Source organism: Augochlora pura, chromosome 7, assembly GCF_028453695.1.
Source record: "Augochlora pura isolate Apur16 chromosome 7, APUR_v2.2.1, whole genome shotgun sequence".
Classification (NCBI taxonomy): domain Eukaryota; kingdom Metazoa; phylum Arthropoda; class Insecta; order Hymenoptera; family Halictidae; genus Augochlora; species Augochlora pura.
The window spans coordinates 12376999-12399235 of NC_135778.1; the positions used below are offsets into that span (position 1 = coordinate 12376999).

The 22237-nt window shown below is 39.2% G+C and overlaps 1 protein-coding gene across 1 annotated transcript in view; it reads left to right on the top strand.

Moving 5' to 3' along the window:
• The first annotated feature begins 10520 nt into the window (after nucleotides 1-10520).
• The window catches only part of Ddr (discoidin domain-containing receptor 2), a 385161-nt gene continuing 373444 nt past the window's right edge, over nucleotides 10521-22237 (top strand). Inside the window, exon 1 of the mRNA XM_078185212.1 lies at nucleotides 10521-10583. The gene's annotated coding sequence lies outside the window, so the exon portion shown is untranslated. The remainder of the gene's footprint in view (nucleotides 10584-22237) is intronic.

The window sequence follows — 22237 nt, forward strand, 5'->3', positions numbered from 1 at the left end:
CTGTAATGTAAATATATCTCACGTAATATTCCTCGATGGCAACGATCAGAAAATCAATGAAAAAGAATTATGTATTTTTAAACAAAGTAAACTAGCATATGCAGCAGGGGAACCGAAAACTTTTACATTTATTTTTCAATAATATCAACGAAAAATAAATACCTTTTACTTTGATAAATACTAAGTATACATTAATCTTCAACGACCTCAGAATCGAGGTCGATTGCAATATATAACCCACTTCCTATATTTTATTAGTAACTTGGATATTTCTCAACCCATAACAAAATCGCTGTAAATAAATAATATCAGGTATGTAAAGAATAGGTGGTCGTCCAATAATTGTCACTGTTAATACGTTAGGTAATATGTTAATCTTAAAACAGATTTTAAAAGTCTCGTCCCGAAAAGGTTAAAAAATGCTTTAAACATACAATAAAATATATAGCAACAACTGTGGTACAATGATCTAATCGACAAGTGTTTCATAGCCATCTCCCATAATACTTTATGTCGCCCAGATTCAGTCACCCTAATAAATACCCAGAGGCACAAAGCCAGCGAAGATTTCTTTTGTGTTAGCGAGTTGCAATTTAGATCAGTATGCGTCACCCTTTATGCTCGTCCAGCACCACCACCCTCGATGTTCCCCGTTTGACGAATGAGATTGCCATGTTGCGAGGGCGTGAGCGGGGGAGGGTTCGGTGGTGAAAAAAAAAACAGCCGGAGGGTTGGCCGCGGATCGCGCGGAATCTCGACGCCGAACGAAACTGGAGACATCGGTTCGCGCTGGCTGTACACCCGACAAAAGGTGAGGAATTCCTTGCCGTCGTTTTAGCCTTTTTGCCCGCCGCCCGCCCCGTTGCTTTCCCTTGTGGCTGCTTAAGGAGGGAAAAAGCCAGCCAGCACCGTAAAGAATGTCTTGTTCCTGGCAATCGTCCGAATATCTCGGTGTATATAGACGCGCCCGCGAGGTATAAATGTCGGGAACCGGCATTCGAGTTATTCCAATATTCAGAGTTAGATGTATAACCAGGACCCAGGCTCGGGCTTTTCTCTATCTCTTCGTTCATTTTCTTCGAATCGTCGGCCCTCTTCTCCTACTACCCCTCGCCGCCGCCCACGCCGGATTCCGCGTCGTTCGTTCGCTCCTGTTTCTCGATTTTTGTTCCTGGCTCTCTGTCATTTTTCTCGGACCTCTCGCGCCTCTTTCTATTTTCTGGTCGCGCCTCTGCCGCCCTTCCTCCGCACCTCGCCGTATTTTCCATTCCGGTTTTTGTGCACCGTGGATTTTAATCTTGGACGCTTTTTCACCGGTTCCCCGACGCTCCACGCCTCGGAGTCCCCCGCTCCTTCCGTCTCAGCCGCGTTCCCCTTTTCCTATGTTTGTCACTGTTTGTCTTCTCCTACACGGCGCCTACCGGCCGGAGCGGAAAAAGTCTCTCCGGGCGTATTCATTTTATCCAAGTCCCGGGACGCGGAATCCGCTGCTACGTACGTACTCCCCCGGTTGTCCTACGGGATTCATATATGTTCGTCTAAGTGGCAGAATGATATTTTCCACCTGCGGGACTTCCCTTTATTTCGATACCGGGGTCGCCGCGCGACCCTCCGAGCTTACCCTGTCATTTTTTACCGTGCGGCGCTACGCCGGCTTCCCACCCCGGCCATAAATTAGAATTTTTATTTTCTCCCGCGTACCGACGTCCAAGAAATAACACGGCCCGTTAATTAATACTTTTAGGGGGCGACCGTTCGACGGACGTTTTCGCTATCTGAGAACCTGGACAGTCTTCGCCTCGAGCTCGGCGGGAAACGTGCTAGATCGTGAGAGTTATGGCGCGGTCTAACCGACTTGAACGAAAAAGTGGACTCCTCGAAGAATGGGAAGGGACTCGAAAGATAAAAATTTTAGATTAAGTGGAACTTTCGAAATATAAAATAATCGTTTTAGTGTAACAAGCGATACGTACACGACTTACCTGTTTAATATAGAACTTGCAAGTGGTGCATATATCTTAGATCTTCTGTGCAAGCTACTGGCGTATTATTAGTATCGTTATAATTGGCATTCGACACGAACGAAGCTCTATTAATCTCGTGGCTGGAAAGTTAATTTTTAAAAGTGTTGCTCGCCTTTCATCTGAAATTGTATCTTTCAAATGGCAATTATGTGCTTGCGATACCTTCCTTCAAAATGTTGGCCGCAATTCTGCTTACTGACATAAGTACTGTATTTATTTTTTTCTAAAAAACAATAATTTTACTATATTACACAATACTTGTATAATTGAAATATAAAATTTAATATGACCATTTTATTTTCAATATCTTTAATATTACTCAAGAATAGACACTTGAAACTTGATATATAAAACTTGAATATCTTAAAAGTTGGAAAAAATGGACAGCGAGTCTTATACATATAATCATGAGAACTTTTTTATAACGTTGATTTAGAATATATATGGGAAACATGAATTTACTTTAAAAATACTTCGTGTCGCTAATATGTGTAACTAATACGTAAAAATTATAATTTCTTTGCCGTTAATAAATTCTTACAAACACAGGAAAATTTTTACTTCTTGCATATTTGTATTGCATTAACTCGAATAATCAAGTATTAATAACAGCGAAATTAAATCTTATGCATTGCATAAATTAAATACAGAAATTAAATCTCAAGTATGTAAATGAACAACGCCTAAACTTCACCAGAAGTCTGATACGATATATTATAGTGTAAGTGATTGAAGACAAACTTTTGCTTGGTACATTAACTCTTTGCACTCGAAGTGATTTTAAATGTAAATCTGAAATAATTTTTCTGATTCATAGTATTTCCATTCTGTGCAACAAAATGCACTTCTATGCATACAAAATTGATTATTGTGACTCCCACCAACAGTTTCACTACTAAACAATTTTTTAAATCTAAGCTTTGTTGGTATAAAAATTATCTTGGGATGTGGTAGAACAATTTTAGTGGCGACTCAGAGTCATCATTCGAGTGCAGAGCGTTAAAATACTGCATTTTGGTAAGCTTTTGGGGAAAAAGATATACCTGTGCGAGTGTACAAACAAGACACCGAACTAATTGTAAAACAATTTACCGCAGCAATTACTCGTCTCATGCCGTATCCAGTCTGTTTCCCCCGAGGGATCCGTCGCAGACAAGCATTATTCGATCTAATACATTTCCAGGAGAAGATTACATCGCCGATAGACCCGCTTTCACTATTTCCTTGAAAAAGAATGCCGCTTCTGCGCCCGGTGTTCCGGGGAGCGACCGTGTACACGCGCGTTCCTTTGTTACGTTCCCCGTTAGTTCAACGACGTCGGCCGTCTTTTCTCTCCCACCCTTCGTCGTTTGTTTTTCCACAGCGCGTCGTTCTTCACCGCGATTCCCTCTCGTTCGCGTCCCACCGCCCTCCCGTCGGCCGGCGAGCTTTCCTGTTCCTCTATCCGGGAATTTCGGGCCTACTACTCTCCTCGAAGCCGTGTCTCCCACCCGCGCGCGACGCCACGGAATAATTTAAAAGCTCATTAGCTCTGCCATTTCTTAAGTTCGGGATAAAGTTGGCGGGTGGGTCTTAGAACCACGGGGTTTCCCCCGTCCCCCCGGGCCCCTTGGTCGGTCGGCTCCGGGCGCCCCTTTGCTGCAGTTCCTCTTCGTTCCTTACTATCCAAGTACCTCACAGGATCCGGCGGGGATCGTGGTGGTCGTGTCGGTGGCGACGCTGATGGTGATGGCGGTAGGAGTGGCTTACAGAGGGAGGAAAGGAATATGGGGACGAGGGTTGAGGGTTTCGCTTCAGGGGACTTGGTCCTGGTTATATAGCCGTAGTTTGGCCTCCACCACATTGGTTTGTCGAGCCATTAATCGGAACAGCTTTATACCAGGAGATTTATATTGGATTAGGTTGCGGGACTAGCGGTGGTTTAGTTTGAAGGCTTTCTACCCCGACCTCCGCCTACTCACGACGGTTAACTACTATCAGCCCGTTTAATGAATGTCATTCCGAGGCGATTCTTTCGCCATCCAACACCTTTCTACTTGTCGCTCGCCTAAATTCCAGGCTATCAAGGAACTGACCTAAACATTAAGCGATCCGCGCAGCCAGTTTCGTACAGTGGGCCGCATTAATATTCGGACACCATTGTACTTGAGAAATTTTTACTCCGTATCTATACTGTTTGTTGAATTAATGAATTTATAGGTTTTTATTAAGTCAGAACACTTACATTAGATTCTAAAAACATAAGTTTTATTTACATAATTTGTATAGTTATTGTTAATTGATATTAAATGAACTAGTGCTTAATTTTGACGTCGCAAAAATATTCGGACACTTTACAAATCATAATCTGGTCATTAAGGATATACATATACTTTAACAAAAATAAATCGATGTTAATACTTTGTTGGATTACCCTTTTGCCTAATTACACGGTTTCATCGTTTAGATATACTAGAAATAATTTTATTTAAATGTTCTAATGGAATAGTTCATTTAATATCAATTTATAATAAAACTATGCAAATTATGCAAATAAAACTTACGTTTGTAGAATTTAATGTGTTATGATTTATTAGAAAACTATAAATTCATTAATTTAACAAACACTAAAAATACGGAGTAAAAATTTCGCAAATAGGATGGTATCCTTATATTAATCCGACCGCTGTATGTGGAATTGGATGGGTTGGTGTTACAAACGAAGCGTAGAAATAGATCAGACAATCCATGTATCTTCTGAATTATTCATGCATCTCTTCTGGATTTTTCGAGCTCTTGTGTTACGCGATAATTTCTTAATAGGTAGTTTTATATTTGTCTTCGTCGATATTTTTACATTTGAATTCTATTCCACTGGGATTGACTTTTACAATTTGTGATACAATGATTTTCAAATGTCCTCCATCTAAATTAATCTACCATCTATAATTTTACTTTTACTCTTTTCCATTTGTTTCGTAACATTGTAATACAGTATATAATTCTAATTACACGTACCCCAAGGATCCTGGTTCATTTATTAGTATATAAGTAAATAAGTCAATAATTTAATAGCACCGAACACTGCGAAACGAACTGTATAGTTCTTAGCTGTGTATGATTGTTGATTCTCTTCGTCAAGCATATATTAAGCAAAATTAAATAAATTAATTCGTTTGTGGAACGCTGTTGAACAAATCTCTGTATTGGAATATGCATTATAATAACTCACATTTTTATAAGCCACACATTTAAAAATACATACATATGACATTTGGAATATAAGTCATACATTATTATCCTAAATGCGTCAAATTTGCAGTCCGGTTCTAAATGGAATTCTAAAGAGCTACCCCACGACCACTGTTAAACGGTCCCATAAACGTTTGTTTGAATAAGGTCCGTTCCAAGGACGAACTAGCGCCTGCATCGATCCGAACGCCTATTTTTGAACTCCCTTGTTATCCTGGCCGTATCTAAAGTTCGCGCGTGTTCGCCGTTTGCCTCAGGTAAAATCAATACTTGATCGTGCGTCATCTTGAAAAGTATCATCGTCTTCTCGAATCGCTCGGTCGAATAAACTATCGATACCGCGGAAGGATATGGGCCCCGCATCGATCGAAATCGCCTTAAAATTATCCGTCGCATCGTGGAAATCACGGTAGAGGGGGAGGACGGGAGGTGGGGAGGGGGTCTCGCATTCGATACTCGTTCGATTAGGAGATTTCGCGGAAATAACCCGCGCACGCGATTTTCTTTCATCTCGCTTCTCATCAAAGCGTGGTCCGCGGTGACTAGGATGAAATTTAATAAATTCCGAAATGATAGAAGCTGTCCGCGGCTCCCGTTGTCGGTATAGAAGCCACAAAGTGATGTTTGATGTATTCCGCTTGATCATAGTTCGCTGATCAAACCGCTTTAAAGAGTCGACGTACCGCGGGAACACTTTTCACGTTTCGGTACTTTATGGATAACACCTGCGACAGACGCGGATATCGAAGCGATGGCCTTTGTACAAAGAATGGTTTCGTATTTGCACACGATGCATTGGGGAAGTACTGTCCGTTGCTCAAAAGATGGCACAGGGAAAAGTGTATGATCGATTCTTATTAACATATTGTTGCGTGAGCGCGGTCTCGGCATACTAAATAATAATGTGAAGACTATAATGACAACAAAAACTCTTTATTCGGGAAAAGAGGGGACCTTATCGAAGACTTAACTTATTGAAGAAGATATCCAAACCGTTCAACAACCATCGTGACAATTGTTTGTTAAATTGAATAACAGTTTGCAACAGTATGGTGCATTTACCAAACCCAAATGAGAAGTTCCAAAACTAGTAGTAGGAAATGAAAACAACAGAGTGAACATGCAACATAGTCATGAAGTGTTTTAGTATCTTCTTCAACGAAGACATTTTTTGAAAATATCTCGCGATCTAATTATTTTCATGCAAATGGTACCCCGTTCATTTTTAATCAGAATCCATCTGTGTAAAAAAATATGCATTTCTATTTAAAGAAATGATGCAGTTGTTAATTTCACATGTTAGTGCTCTTCGAACCATTTACCTTTTTCCTTTGGCATTTTTTCATAAATGCAATGATAACGGAGTTACGGCTTGTAACAAGTAGATAAACATCGAGTCTTGGCTCCTGCCACCGTCTCGCTCGCCCGTGGTCTCCGCCTAGCTTTCTTCCATTTTCTTATTATTCCAGACTTTTAGATTATTATTGATTAAGTTACGCGCTGACCAGAGGCACGATTAGATAAAGCAACCGATCCTCCTTATTCCTCGCGTCGATTAGTTCATCGATCTTCTTATTTACCAAAAGCGTGATATTCCCTTGCTCTTCGACAGAAATTGTGCCACCTTTTCAGCATCGGACAATAATTCTATGATCGGTAAAGCCGGTTTTCTCCTTTGTGCCCCGCAAATGGCACTTTGTGTCGGCAGCTCGGAATTATACACAGGGTTACACGTACCTTTGGCGCTATCATACGTGTAACGATCGTAGAAATGGCTGGGAGCACGGAACGTTCAAGTTACATCTGACCGAAATCAAAGCTCCGTCTCTGTTAAATTATGGAGGCTGAGAAGCATGAACTCAACTTTACAATCCATTAGCCCGCCCTCGGCGGATGACTAATTGCGTCGGAAGGCTATTTTCGCGTAATAGAAGTTTCTTTGCGTTTCACCAATCCTGTAATGGAAGCGAGAACTACGCTTCTTATACTCTGCGCGACTTGAATTCGATTTTAATATGGCCGTGTTCCCCATAACATGCGAATCAATTTGAAAGATAATTTATATATAATAATGTATATACTCTATATATATATTATTATATAATTTATTTATATATACAGTCAGTCCCATAAGCATTCGTACCCCCATTGCTTGTAAGAGAAAGGGCTTAGCCGATTAAGATGGTCAAAACTGCTCTTAGAGGTTTTTCAATTAGTCATATACCGTTCGATAGCTGACCAATAAAAACCCATCTGTGCAAAATTTTAACCCTGTAACTTGTCCGTGAGGGTAGTTAGTAAAATTTTAGTGAGGTAGTTTGCAAAATTTTACATGCATCCCATGATTTCAACAGATCTCTCTTATAAGCAATGAGGGTACAAATACTTATGGGACTGACGGTATAATTATGTATATTGTATATAATTAAATATAATTAAATATATATTATATATATTGTTTATATATAATTTACTATATGTATATATATATGTATTTAATTTAATTAATATATGTATGTAATTTACTATATATATACGCAAAACGCTATTAGAAACATCTGCGAAAGATTTCATGCTTCGGCCACAAGTCCGAGGTATTTCCAGCAGCGATTTCGAAAATCCAGCTGCGATAAAAACGCGTGGACGCGCACGCTATTGGCAAAAATATAATTGAAAAACGATTTTTCTGGCCCTATGAAACGCGCACGGAAGGCGAACTCGAAATAAATGGAAAGGGTTGACCCACTTCAGTTTCTAAAAAATTGCAAAATTTACGTATCCCGATAAAGCATTGTATCTTAAATTAAAGTTATCTTTAAGAGACCAACGATCGTTGAGGAGCGTTAATCGCCTAATTTAAACCAACTAAAACTGAACATTTTTAATATTTTCTAATTCCGTGGAAAAACCAACGGAGTTATTTCAGGCGCGAATATCAAGCCACTCGCTTACTCGTTAACGGTTGAAAACTGAAATTTCGCGAAGTTCGCATGCGAGAATCTAAAATCTAAGGTCAGCCAATTAAGAAAATAACAGTACTGTTGAAACGATTGACTCGGGAGAACTTCGTGCTTCAAAGACGTCATAAAATCGTTTTGTACATCGTACTTCGTACATTTCATTACTCGCGATATTACGAACTCGATATGCAAAGTACACGGTCGCCGGCGTTACACGAACACGCAAACAGTCGCGGGTTAAAAAGAAATGGCCGAGAACGGGAGGGGTGGTGAGGGCGGTTCGCGGCGTAATGCTGTAACGCACGGGGCTCGCGTGACCGTTTAATATCACTGCTTTGATCTCTTCATCGTCGCAATAAAATGTTCATCGGCAACGGATCAGGTTGAAGAGAGACGTCCAAGTGTCAGAATCTCGCCGGTGAAAAGCGCTGTCGGAAGCCACGAACCGGAGCGTGTACGACCGTACATGGAACTTCGCGGCGGACTAGTTAACTCTGTTTCTACTTTCGACCACCGCAGCAACCGAGATACAGGGTGCACCGAAAATATTTCACGAACGTTCGTACTTTTGACGCGACAGCAAATCGGATGGTATTTTGTCAGTTTCCATATTAATATTAAACGCGCCATTCCACCGATCTCGCATGTCTTGTTTTACAATCAATGAAATCGTAAAATTGTGGACTATTATATTTTGGAAATTGTTAACTATAGTTCCTCGTTCAGATGCATACTGTTATAAAAATTGTAAAAGTCGAAATAAATGCAGTTTTATAACTTTTGCAAAGTGATATATATTAGTCATTTTTATACCTTGGTATGCTAGCCTTGAGAGGATTTATTCGAAATAATTCTACAGTATGATATTTATTAACTAATCGGAAGGTATTTGTCATTTTATAAAAATCGTTAAAAGTCCAAATAAATGCAGTCTTATAATTTTTTCAAAGCAACGTATATCAGTCAGTTTTATATCTTGATAAACTAGTCTTGAGAAGATTTATTCGAAACAATTTTACAGTACGATATTTATTAACTAATGATAAGAAAATAACCTGAGCTACTAAGCTGAAATTTTGTACATATATTCATAAATGTTTGAAACACGGGTAAAAATTTTTATACAACATTTCATTAACAAACATAGGAGCTATTAATAAGTGTACGGCAGCGTCGAGGAAAAACTGTCGGAAAATTGGTTCCATTGATTTCGTTCCTCTTTCTATAAAATAAAACGTTTCCAACGTTGTTAAAAATCAGATTTATTATTTTTAGCCGGGGTATATTTTTAACACGCTCGCGAAGTGGTCTTCCAAAAATGTACAGTTTTATTTGAAAATCGAAACTCTGCTTCTATTTTATACGAATAAATAATGTCGATAAAAATTTGTTCCCTCGAGTCATGAAACGCGCCGATTAGATTTAAATAATCGTCTTCTATTTCCACTAGAGCGTACGATGAATTGAAAGCTAATACATATTTTATTTTAAATAAATCAGCATACGATTTCAAATAGAATAGATTACTTACTATTTAAATTGATATTTTCCTAATCCCTGAAATGAAATTTCACGATTGATTTCCGAAGCGGCAATATGCGAACAATGAAGTTTCAGCCTGCAATACGGCAAAGAACTCGATTCGCATTTTGCGAGGAGAGCATGCATGTTCCGGGTGATGCTACGTTTCCGGGACACCCTGTACCTCGCGCGTGAGTCAGCCGGAAATTCGGTTGTCGGAAAGCGGTCCGTCAGAATTTTCTTGGCGCGCGCGATGCACCACGGATGACCGGTCCCGTAGCCCACAGCGAAACGAATACACGGAAAACGGAACGCGACAGCCTCCCCTCGATTCATCCCCACCACCTCCCCCCTCGACAGCATTTATCTCGGGCCGGACCAGCTAATTCCTAGCGTTTCGCGAGACTGATGGTTCCGCGGCTCCCTAATTAGCTCCTCATTCGCGAACTATCGCATAATGAGATTTAATAACCGAGCCGCACTTCAACGAGCCGCGCCGCCGCTGTGAAAATATGCCGGTTTTAACGGATTTTCGAGATCCCGTTTAGCCACCGGTGTCTATTTACATAATTCGGTTATTGAAAATACGTTCCCCATGAATAGCCGTTGCGCGAGTTACTAACCAGCTCGTAACTATGCAAAGTTGCAGTTATTAGACCGGCGAGTGAACAAGCCCGATTTTACACGAGATATTTCATTCGGGCGCCTGATTTTCGAATAAATGCGTCGATCGGAATCGTTTTGTAATCTTTTACGGTTTTGTTGTTGCAGCGACTTATATTGGTTTCTGCCGGGCTCCTCCAGCGTAACTATCGATGGTCTAGTGGACGAGGTTCTCACGAAACAGGTAAATTTAGTGCATAATATTAACGTTAAATGTCGAAGTGGATGCGGAACTTTTTTATCTTATTCTCTTAATTGTAATACTATAAAATAGATTTACCGTTGTACCATGGATTATTATGTAAAATGAAAATACTTCGTATTTGTGCAAGGAGCAGCAATTACAGTCTCCTTCTATTTTTACTAGTCGTAGTATATTCAAAAGATTACAGTGACATTCTTAAATTCTGCAATTCTTTCTACTGGTTTCTCCCTTCACGGTCGAGTGGCGACTCTAAGGCGCCGCTGAAAATTATCATACCATGTTTCAAACTTATTTTTATCAAGTTTACATACATACAAAAAAATTGTTAAGAGCCTGTTAACTATTGCATGAGTCGCAAATATCAATTCTATAATATGTAAAACGCGCCGGGTTACTTAAAATGGAAACGTTATAAGTTTGGAAAAATATTTTGGATCTCAAGTTAAAATGGCTCCGACTGCAAAGGGTTAAATTATAACAATTCGTTTTTATTTGAAGTACAAAAGATTCACAGTGTAGGTGGTAAACCTTTTGCTATTGATCGTTATTTTGCATAAAAATCTGCGAATTAAATAGTATTTCTAATCATACTTGTGTAACTCTTTCTGCGCCGTGCTTGACACAAAACACCAAATCAAATAACTCTTGTTTAAATATTGACTACCTAGTGGATCATGTGGGAGAGATGCAATTATATTATCAAACTTCTTAAATACTTTTAAGTAGAATTTGTTAAAGATACATTTACGAACTATTTATATAATATACAAGGCGTTAAACAAAACTGTTTCAAGACTTTCAGGATTGTCGGTACTCAACGAGAGGAGTAAAAATTGTCCAATTGTCGACGTAAATAGATTAAAAAATCAATTCTTTCGACAAAACATCGACTTTTAGTATCTAAGAATATTCTTAGATATTATTCTTAGATACGATATAGTATCTATTATACTGATATATTATTTAGTATCTAATTACTATATTTGGTATCTACTATTCTTAGATACTATTTAGTATCTAATTTTTATAATTAGTATCTAATTTTTAAATACTATTTAGTATCTAAGAATAATAGTAAATAGAGAAATTGATTGAGAACTGTAATATTCTTGTATAGACAACTTTGAATGTATTAGGTTGGTAAGAAAATAATGTCGGTTTCCAAACTATATCTTTAAATCGACGTGTCACAAATCGGAATAAGTATTTTTAATCAAAATAAGATCCATTACAATCTACAAATTTTTGCCAATAAATTGACAGTTTGTAAATTCCAGTAGCGTAAAATTCTGTTGTTCAGGAATTGATAAATTCTTCGAACGAATATTACACGAACTTGCTTGGTATCCATTACGACGTCAATAACTTCAAGTGAGAACAAATTGACAGTACAAACAAAAGCACACCTGTCAGCATACAGCACGACATCTGCACTGTAAGATAACATTGGAAGGTAAACAGAAAAAAGTGAATTGTTATCCCAAAACATGCATCAAAGTTCGAAAGTTCGGAAACCGACATTAATTTCTTACCAACCTAATACTATCCGTTACGCAAAAGGTGGCGCAGAGAAAAGTGTAGGACAAACTCCCACAAAGTAACCCATGTTAACACCCTCTTCGAAGTAGGGTGAACGCGTGTCCCCTATTGGCAGAAATGATCGCTTCCTATTATCCCCAATTTCCAGAAAACAGGGGACTCGAGCTTAGCCGATTGCAAACAAACAACGCCTCCCGACTCTCGACACCATCTCTTTCCCCCCTTGGCCACCACCTAACCTATTCCATTGGAAACCTTTAATAATATGCTGTTAACTCCTTGCATCACGACTCCTTTAACACTGTATTGATTAGCCCTTGTTTGTCCTTATTATTTTTCTTAATAGGATAATTTTATTATCATATTTTATTATAGATATTTTTTGTTTCCTGTATTGTCTTTATTTACTTCCGTTCCTAAACTATGATAACAAAAGAATTCAATTCGATTTCGATGTAGGAAAAACGAATGATATTCATATTTAGCAGATATTGCATGAATGCTTTATCGCGAGCCTGACTCGTAATTATAGTGCAAGAGGTTAAGTATATATGTTATTCCGTTCTTTTCAACCGAAATTAAAATTCTATCCACTTGTCGTCAGTATTTAAGCATTTAAGTAAATATAGGCAACCGCAGAAATATAAATCCCCTTTTTCTTCTAAGAAATTATTATAATAGAAAAATTACTCGTCATTGTAACTATGAAGAAAATGGTACGGTAAGGGATTAAAGGGTACACATTATCCTCATTGTTTTAGATGATCTAGGTTTCATTGCAACACGCGGTCGCAAAGATTCGCGAGTCACTAAGCTGTGAAAAAGAGAACCGCGTATGAAGAAAGATACAAGCGGTGCTGGTAGGTGGACAAACAATGCCCGAACTACCTGTCGCAAACAGGAAGCGGCGCTAATCCGTGGGGTAGGATCGTTTGCAGGGTCTCTCCCGTGCGAAGGTCGATCGCACGCAGTATCCGTAGACAGTCCATTGATTTCGCGATGTTGATTATGCGGCGCGCGGGTGTACGGGTTTAAATTTCATGGTTCACCGGCCTGCTCTGAGGGGCCAAAGATTAGGTTACGCTACGGAAGAGGTTTAAGCTACCGTTGAGTACACGAGGTTTAGCGGTCGCCCCCGTTCGCGCGAACAAGAAATTCCACTCGGAAACAGGAGCGCGAATATTAGATATCTTGTCGTGCCCGTTCGGCTGCGTTGTTGTCGTTAGAATTATTGCCGCGGGGTGAACGTGGATCGTTCCGCGATACCTCGGAAGCTTTGCCATCCGGTGTGGCGAATCAAAAAATGAGAAAGGAAGGGAGCGGGCGCAAAAAAGACCAAAAAATAAATAAAACGTAACGCGAACGCAGAGCACACAGAATGGCAGAGGTAGAACGAAAAGAACTGAGCACCGAAACGCGCGTATTGCAGCCTTGCTATTCGCGAGTTTATCCTCCTCGATTCCCAGGAGTGACAATGCAATCGATACGTACGAGCTGCAAACCGTCGCTTTTTCGCTCGTTGCGCACACTTTCACCCTCGGTGCATACTCCGCTCCGTGCTCGCTGCCTCGTCCCACGATAAACTGCACGCGCTCCCTTCGTAACGATCAGCGAATCGAACCGGCTCTTTTCAGATCCGCTTTCGAACGCACCCTCTCCGACGCTGCGTGCCCCCGTGCAAAGTTCGTAAATAATGCGGGGGACTCATTAACCTTCGCCAGACGAACGCTGGGTCATTCTGACCCCACTGGGTCGATGCTCGTATAACCGGAGCGTAAGTGTTTGTGGCTTATTTTATTTACCTTCGTATGGTGGTACTTGCTAAAATAATTTTTCTTAATCACTTTAGATGATGAATCACGCATTTATTTAATTCTTCATTTTAAAGTGTAATAAAATAATTGTGTAATTGTTTCCAATTTATAGCGTAATTATCCATTTTATTGTACTCTGCATTTCTACATTTAACACTAAATCCACCGTACTATTTAACACATTGAGCGCCGCGTCAGCCAAATATGTGGGCGATATTAATTTCTGATCAATCTTTTATTGTAATAAAATCCATCATTTTTATTGTAATATATTTGAACAAATTGAATTTGATTGGATTGTTTAGGATGCGAAAGAGATCTAATGCCACTCACTATGATAAATATTAACCCTTTGCACTCGGTTGTCCCCTCTCAGGGGACATCGTAATTCTAGTATATGACTAAACATTAAAGTTTATTAGCGATTTGTTTATTAACTCAACAAAACACGAACGAACGTCATTTCGAGCATGTTCTGTAGGTAGAATGAAACCAAGGTTAGCGGATCCTGTGAAAGTGATTATTTCGATATTTTTCGATTTTTCAACTATTTTCATATTTTGCGCAACCAGAATGAGCTTGAGTCATAGGTCGCTGGATTCGTCTTAAAATCGGCGATAATGTCATCGAAAAACAAATACATAGTTCCATTTGAGAAAACATCGATGACCTTCAAATCTCAAAAAATATGACCTTTAAAAAAAACCATTTCCACCACAACATGTGCCCCTTCGAACCAAACAATTTGTTCCTCAAGCATGTTCGCTATCATTAACGATAATGGAGATAGTGCTTTGTAACCCTTTATTTGCCCCACCCTGTATATGGTATATAAGGAAATAAGCATTTCTGTCGTAGTCGGTTTTCAAGCCTACTTGAAAGTTCGTCGTGGTTTTGACCTTATTAAAGAGTTAGAGTCCGTCGCCAATAAGAAGTTTCCTATTCGTAGACAGGACAGTTTATTTTCAATTACGGACACAGTTCGTGAAGAAAGTTCAGGATGTTCAGAAATATAATTTCAGGAACAGTAAACACGGATGAGAACTAATAAAAATAACGAAACAAAATAAAATGTAACAGATGTCGGAGGTTAATGTGTATAATTATTTAAAATTTATAAATATAAGATATATACAATTCATATAATTATATATATCAAGACGTATATCATATACGTCTAATGGATGTTCCCAAATTTACAAAACGAAATTATTTTACTAAAAATTGTCGATTTTTTCGAAAATATAAGAAGGTTCAAGAATTTTCATAGGAAAAGATATTTATCATAACATGTTTAGATTAACGTGTCTTTATATTGTTATCTAATATCAGTAGCTATTATCATGCAACCTATCAATTACTGTGCAACATACAACCAATAACTGCAATTAGGTATCTACCAATAATTAACGATTTTTGCATTTCCTATTATGTTTAATATGAATTCTGAAAATTTTTATTATTCGGTTTTAATAATAAATACTTCTTTTCTACCAGTCGTATAACACTCATGCTCAAACAGTCAATCACTATTTATGCTACTCTACAGTAAAATCTTCTATAAATAAAATCCTGGTAAAGAATTTTTGATGTCTGACTTATTTGTTTCGAAGATTTTCAACAACAACAGATTTTCGACAACAAACCAAAACGAATCGTTTATCAGCTTATTACGGTTACTATATTGAAAAGCTGCAATATCAGATAAACTATACACCACTACTTCGACTAAATAAAATCGAGATCCCAACGAATGCGCCTAATTACGCTTTCTACTCGCCATCGAAAAATAGCAGATACGACACGATAGAGATCATGTTCTATTTAGGCCACAGTATATGTCAGTTAATTAGCGACACGATACGCCGCATATTGTTTTTCAGCGCGTCGCGCACGGAACGCGAGATGGTCGAAACATGAAATACCGTCGCGGCAGATGATAGCAAATAGAAGAACAAGCAGCTTGTTTAAATGGCTCGCGTTTGCAAGCCTCGAGGAACGGCCGCGGTAAGGACGGCGCGCGGGCGTGTTTTTCAAGAGCCGGGGCGAGCTCGTGAACATGGGAAACGTGTCACGTAAAAGTAGTTTTCGCGGAGCTGCGGAATAAAAATTCTGTATCCGCGGAAACGCAAACGTTCAAATGCGCCGGCGAAGTAGGCTAATGGCTGGGAATAATGGACCAATGTTGACGACGCAATTTGTATCGGTACCTTAACGAAAACGCGTTTCGCGATAATTCGGTCCGTGCCGTCGCTGGTACCACTTCGGTTTACATACACCATCTGCTGAATTAAATATCATTCCGTACTTATATAGACACATGATCTTTGGTACGTCAAGTTAACGTCCGCGCAAGTTAATATTCATGCAAGTTATAAAATATCGTTGATCGTTATTAAAAGAATTGATTTTCCATAAAATTCCTAAAAAAAATATATTTCAGGCAAAAACAATCGATTATCTTGATATTTCTTAATTTTGACGAATAATTACTTGACTCGTTCTATTTATTAACGTTATCGATAGCAATACGATGTTATTTGTAGCAAACCGATGTGCCCTCTTCAAAGTATTAATTAGTACGGAATTGCGGCGGAAAATCGTTTCCCAATAATAAACAATTACTATTGCCAACTAGTAGTGGCAAATTGAAAATGAGAGCTCGCGAGATTAAATTTATGCCCGATATTGCGTATAAAGGTCTACTGCATTATCTATGTCAACGATAATTATTACTACCTCCAATAAACGCTGTTACAAAGAGATCGGACGTAATTAATTAACGCGTAATGTGATATTGCCCGGATAATCTTGGTAATTGTTTCTTTTTTTCTAACATCCAAGCGACGTGTTACGGATCGCTTTGTGCCACTGGATAACGCGAACGATTTTCAGCGTAACATTCGTTTACGGAAAGCAATCGATGCGACGCGAACGTTACATCGTTCCCTCGAAGACCCGGACGAACCGATTTTACTTCGCCGTGAAATTCAATCGTAACGTTGCGTTACATGTTTCATGACGCGTTTCCTAAGCGTTAGCAGAATCCTGAATAAACCAAGCGCGCCCTATCCTGAGATCGGATCGATGGAGTTGAAACAGCATGAGCACATGAATTTATGAATGCCGCCCGGGGGACACTGCGTCACATCGGCAAATCGTTCTAATCTTTCTTTACGCGCGAAATGAATGCGCCGCTGAAAGAAGGCGAGCAGAGTGCGTGACTAATTAAAAAGGAGATTACTTCGGAACGATTTATAAAACATAGCGGATTAACAGCCGTATGAATTATACATATTCCGGTGTATACATTTTAATTAATCCGTCCCGGTGATATTTTTCGGTTGCTCGTTCACGAGAACTCGGACCCATGTTATCCATCGATCGATGCCGCGCGCTCGGATCAAAATCTGAAACTCGGCGACGTACGAATTTTTCATATTTCCCGTACGGCGGACTCAAAAGCGCCTCGTCTTCCCCATCCGTGGAACGTATTACCCGGGCATCGAGAAAACTTTTCCGTTCTTTGCCCGCGAACGCCGGCTTTCGTAATGGAAAATGCCTCTGAGAAAAAATTACCTCGGCCTCGTTTCGAGCAGAAATTAAGTTTGGCGTTACCATTGCCGTTACTCGCGCGCCATTGTAAACCGGGGGCCGTGTGCACGCGCAATAAAAGCTATTTTGTTCGGCGCGGCATACATCAAAATAGCCATTAACGTTATTATGTTGCGCGGGTAATATGTTTCGCGGACTAATGAGATTACCTTCGATGCAACCGGCGCGTCTCGATGTCAAAAGGCAACGAGAAAGCGTTGAAGCGAAGAAGCAAAATAGAGAAAATCGGAAGAATCGCGTAAGAAAAGCGACGAATGTTTTTTTTTTGTTCGATCCCCGCATCAATGTTATGCGGTCTCTGCACTTTTACACGCTCCCGGTGCCGAGCTTGTGCTTTTGTACGGCTATAAATTCTACATGTCAATATTGTACAAGTCTAACAAGTAATAATAATGGAATATTGTTTTCTTGAAAATTCATCGCATGAATGGGCTTTTGTGCCTTTGTACGTGAATTGCAGTTCCATTCGCTTTTTTTGCACGCATTATTCGTGCACTTTTTCGTGTCTACAACGCTTAAAATGCAACAGCCTTCGAGTCTCACAATACTTTTGTAATTAGCATATTTTCTGTCATTACCTATTACTATTTGTCATCTTTAAGGTAAAATGTAAGATGCTGCAATTTAAGGGTTAATCGGAGAAAATAAGACAAGCGCTCCTTGACACTTTTGGACGGGAAAACAGCAAAGACACGTGGCACTCAAATGGTTAATCTAAAATAATTATTGAAGTCTAAAATAATAATCATGAAACCCATAAGGAAACAAAAACAATATTCGCGTACCTCAATTTCTGTCGAATGAAGAATCGCTTCGGAATTTCGGTATGTTTTCGGTTCCAGACTTTTTGAGCTTCAATTAAAAACTTTTTGTGTTCCGATCCCCGGAAGCGCATCGTTTGCACCGAAATTTTCGCACAAACATTAGATGATTAATCATCGACGGTTTCTGTCAACAGGTCTGTTGCAAATAACGCGCCGTTACCGGAACCAGCTCACGTACTTCAGTTCACCGTAAATAATCGCTAGTTGCTACATTGTCGGTGATTTACGATTAATTCAGCAATGTTCAGATGCGAAATCCGTACTCTAACCTCGTCCGCGCAAATAATATCAGATCGCATCAACTAATTATCGTCTATCGATCGTCGTCGCGAAATTAATCAATCTGTTTATTCGAGAATACAAAACGGTATCGAGCGGATACTGCGAAACCGTATACCGCGGCGAACGGCTGCAACATTCATTGAAAAGAAACTGCGTCCCCGTCGAGCGATCGTTGAAATAAAAGCTTTTGTCTGTTCAATTTGCATAAAAAGCGGCGCTCGGTTGGGAGGGAAAGAAAGCTAGAACGCCCTACATCGGAATCGCGTCAACGTCGAAATAAATAAATCATAACTGCCGCGCGTTGTATTTCCCGCTGAAAGAAATTTTACACGACCGAATTAGCAAAGCAGCCTCGAAAAATCAGCATAATACTCGACGATCACGTTCGTCGTTGCTGCTTACACATTCACAGAGAATAATTTGCAATTCTCTCGTTTTGTCTTCGTTTAAAGGAAAACGAGTCGATGATCAATTTTATTAAATCCTTGCACTACAATTTCTGTCAAGCACTTATTTGTCGTAGATATTTTCCTTACCCCTTACCGTACTTTGACGAGCCCGATTCGCGATGGAAATGACTGGCAATAAATTATTAAATATGGATGTTATTATGTTCTTTAAGATTGGAATAAAATTCTAATCCCATGTTATTAATATTTAAGTATTCGAGTAAATTATATCAATTGAAAAATTCCTAATCGCAGTGACTGTGAAGAAAATGGTATGGCAAGGGGTTAATAAGACTAGGCTATTCTTATTTCTTTTATTGTCATTATGTACTTTTGTTTTTAGACTCTGATAACAGAAGAATAAATTTGATTTCGATTTAAAATAAATTAATAATATTCGCGTGTTTAGTAGATCTTTCGTGAAATCACGAGACTGACTCGTTGTTATAGTGCAAAGGGTTAAAACTGTATCGAGAAATATGCCAAGAAGCAGATTGATACAAATTAATCGTAGCATCGATAAAGGTCCTTATCCAATACATGAGAGATGTTCTTGAAACATTTGACTTCTGTGTTTTATGTCAACACTTTATATTTTGCTGAAAACAATCTATCATAAAATCGTTATAGCTGTCATAAATAATAGTATAAATGTAAAACTAATAGACTGTATAACTCGAGACAATTTATTGGAAAATATAAAAACATAAAAACATAAAAACATCCTAATAGTGACATAGACTATACTAAATTGTTTCGACTATAAACCAGAAAATTGAAACCATTTGTAATCTCATAATATAAACAAATAAATTTTGACAGACATTGCGTTATCCAAGGACAACAAAGGTACCGTATCAATTCCTCCAAGAAATGTGCACGGGTTAACCCTTTGCGCTCGAAGCCATTTTTACTGTAAATCTGAAATCATTTTTCTAGTGTACAGTATCTCCATTTTAAGATATGAAGTGCATTTTATATATACCAATTTTACTTTCGCGATTCACACCAGCAGTTTCATTTTCAACAATTTCTCTAACATTAAACTTTGTAGCTAGAAAAATTATTTTAAACGGTGACAGAACAATTTTAGTGGTGCCTCAGAGTCACCACTCGAGTGCAAAGGGTTAATTAATACGATAAAATCAGCGTGCGCAGCGGAATCTCGATTAATTAATCGTTTAACAAAAATCTCCGCGTCTCGGCGAAGCGTGCAATGGTGGCCCGGTCTGCGAATAGGGCCGGTTATGGAGTTATCTCGCATTATCGCCGCTTATTCCGCCGGTTTGCGGGGAGCACGCGAACGTTTCGCGGGTAACCAGCTGACAGACTGTTCCGAAACTTCTCGTTGTGCCGCTTCTTCGCCTTCCGTGTCCCTCTCGTCTCGGTGGCTGCCTCGAAATTTGTCGAAGGAACTCGGCCAACTGCGCGCGCGGCAGAAAGAGAAAGAGAGAGGGAGAGGGAGAGAACGGAACACGTAGCCCCGGTGTCGAGAGCGAAAACGCGAACCGGCAGTTTCCGGTTTCTTGGACACATCCAGCGCGGAAAGTTTTGATTTAGCAGACACGGCCTGGATTTCAGAATCTGACTGAAGTAACTGGATTTTCGGAACGGCTTGTCATCTCGGCTAACACCGCCTATCCCCCCCTCCCCCTAATCTTGGCGGGTACAATAATCTCTTTCTTCATCCGTGGGTTCTTAATCCTTGTCTCGGTGTTTGATGCTTTCGTTGCTATTCTCGCGTCCGTTTCTTTCTGTTTCTATACCAAAGTGTCTCGTTCACTGTTGACGGTTTTGTGTTACAGAAATTGGAAGAGGAATGAAAGAAAATTATGGTTAAGAAATTCATTCAACCATTTTCTATAAAAGGGTCTAATAGATTCAACAATCTTAGGATGAAAGATGCTATCCTTGACTGACAAGGTAGATTTAGTATTAATATTATATTTACAAAGCGGCGATGAAAGATACTTTTCAAAGGGCACAGCCGATTAAGATGGTTAGAACTGCCCTTAGAGGATTTTCAATGAGTCATATACCGTTCGATAGCTGACCAATAGAAACGCATCTGTGTAAAATTTTAACCCTGTAACTTGCCCGTGAGGGTAGTTACAGGATAAATTAGATTCCGCGGTTTTCCGGCATTTTTCCACCTTCAGCGGCATCCTAAAATTTTGAAAAAAATATGGCTTATTTTGGACATTAAGCCGCATGTTATAGAACTTTTTCAGATTTTTCAGTTGCAAGCTGTGATTATCAAAAATGAAAAACCCCCCAAAAATCGGAAAATTGAAGATTTCTCACTTTTATATTATATTCAAAACTTTTATATTAATTCCCTGATAAAGTACTATCACGGCTCGTGTATTCAATTTTTCTCAGATTTTTTGCCAACCTGCAACATTGTCAAAAAAAATGAAAACCCAATGTGTCGATGTGTTTTTTGCTGTCAGAAGGAAGCTACTACTTTTCTAGTTTACCTCGAGTGTGGATTAAGTAATTTTAAACGTTATTGCATCTAAACAAATAATTTTTTAACAATGAAAATGCAAATTAAGCGAGCAAAAAAATTGTAACGAGCGGAATATATGCCGAAATGTCTCCGCTCATTACAACTCAATCGGTTAGTGCGATGGTTAGAGCGTACGATTGTTGACACCTCGAGCACTGCGTAATCGATTAAAACGTTATATTAAAGTAAATATAAATATATAAATTACCAATATAAAGGTAAATAGATGTACAGAGTAAATCGCGGTATTAATAGCGTTAAACTATATTTAGAGGGATGGATGTGTTCGAGTAAGCTATTCCAGGTTGCTCGAACAACTATTAATTGCATATTATTACCGATGCCGAAAATTCCGCGTAACACGCCCGGCAGCGTTCGGAAATCACGTGACAGGTTAATTAAATACTTTGTGCACGGATTTATACGGCTGAGTTTCATAGGACCCAGGGAAATTCTAATTAATACTTGTGAAGGATGTGGAGGTGGGTGGAGAAACGTTGAATGCTTTTGCACACAAAGCGCGATATGTTGTAGGCATTCCATTTGCCTCACCATAGAAGGTCATCCTCACAGAATTTACGTGTATCGCGTCGAGATA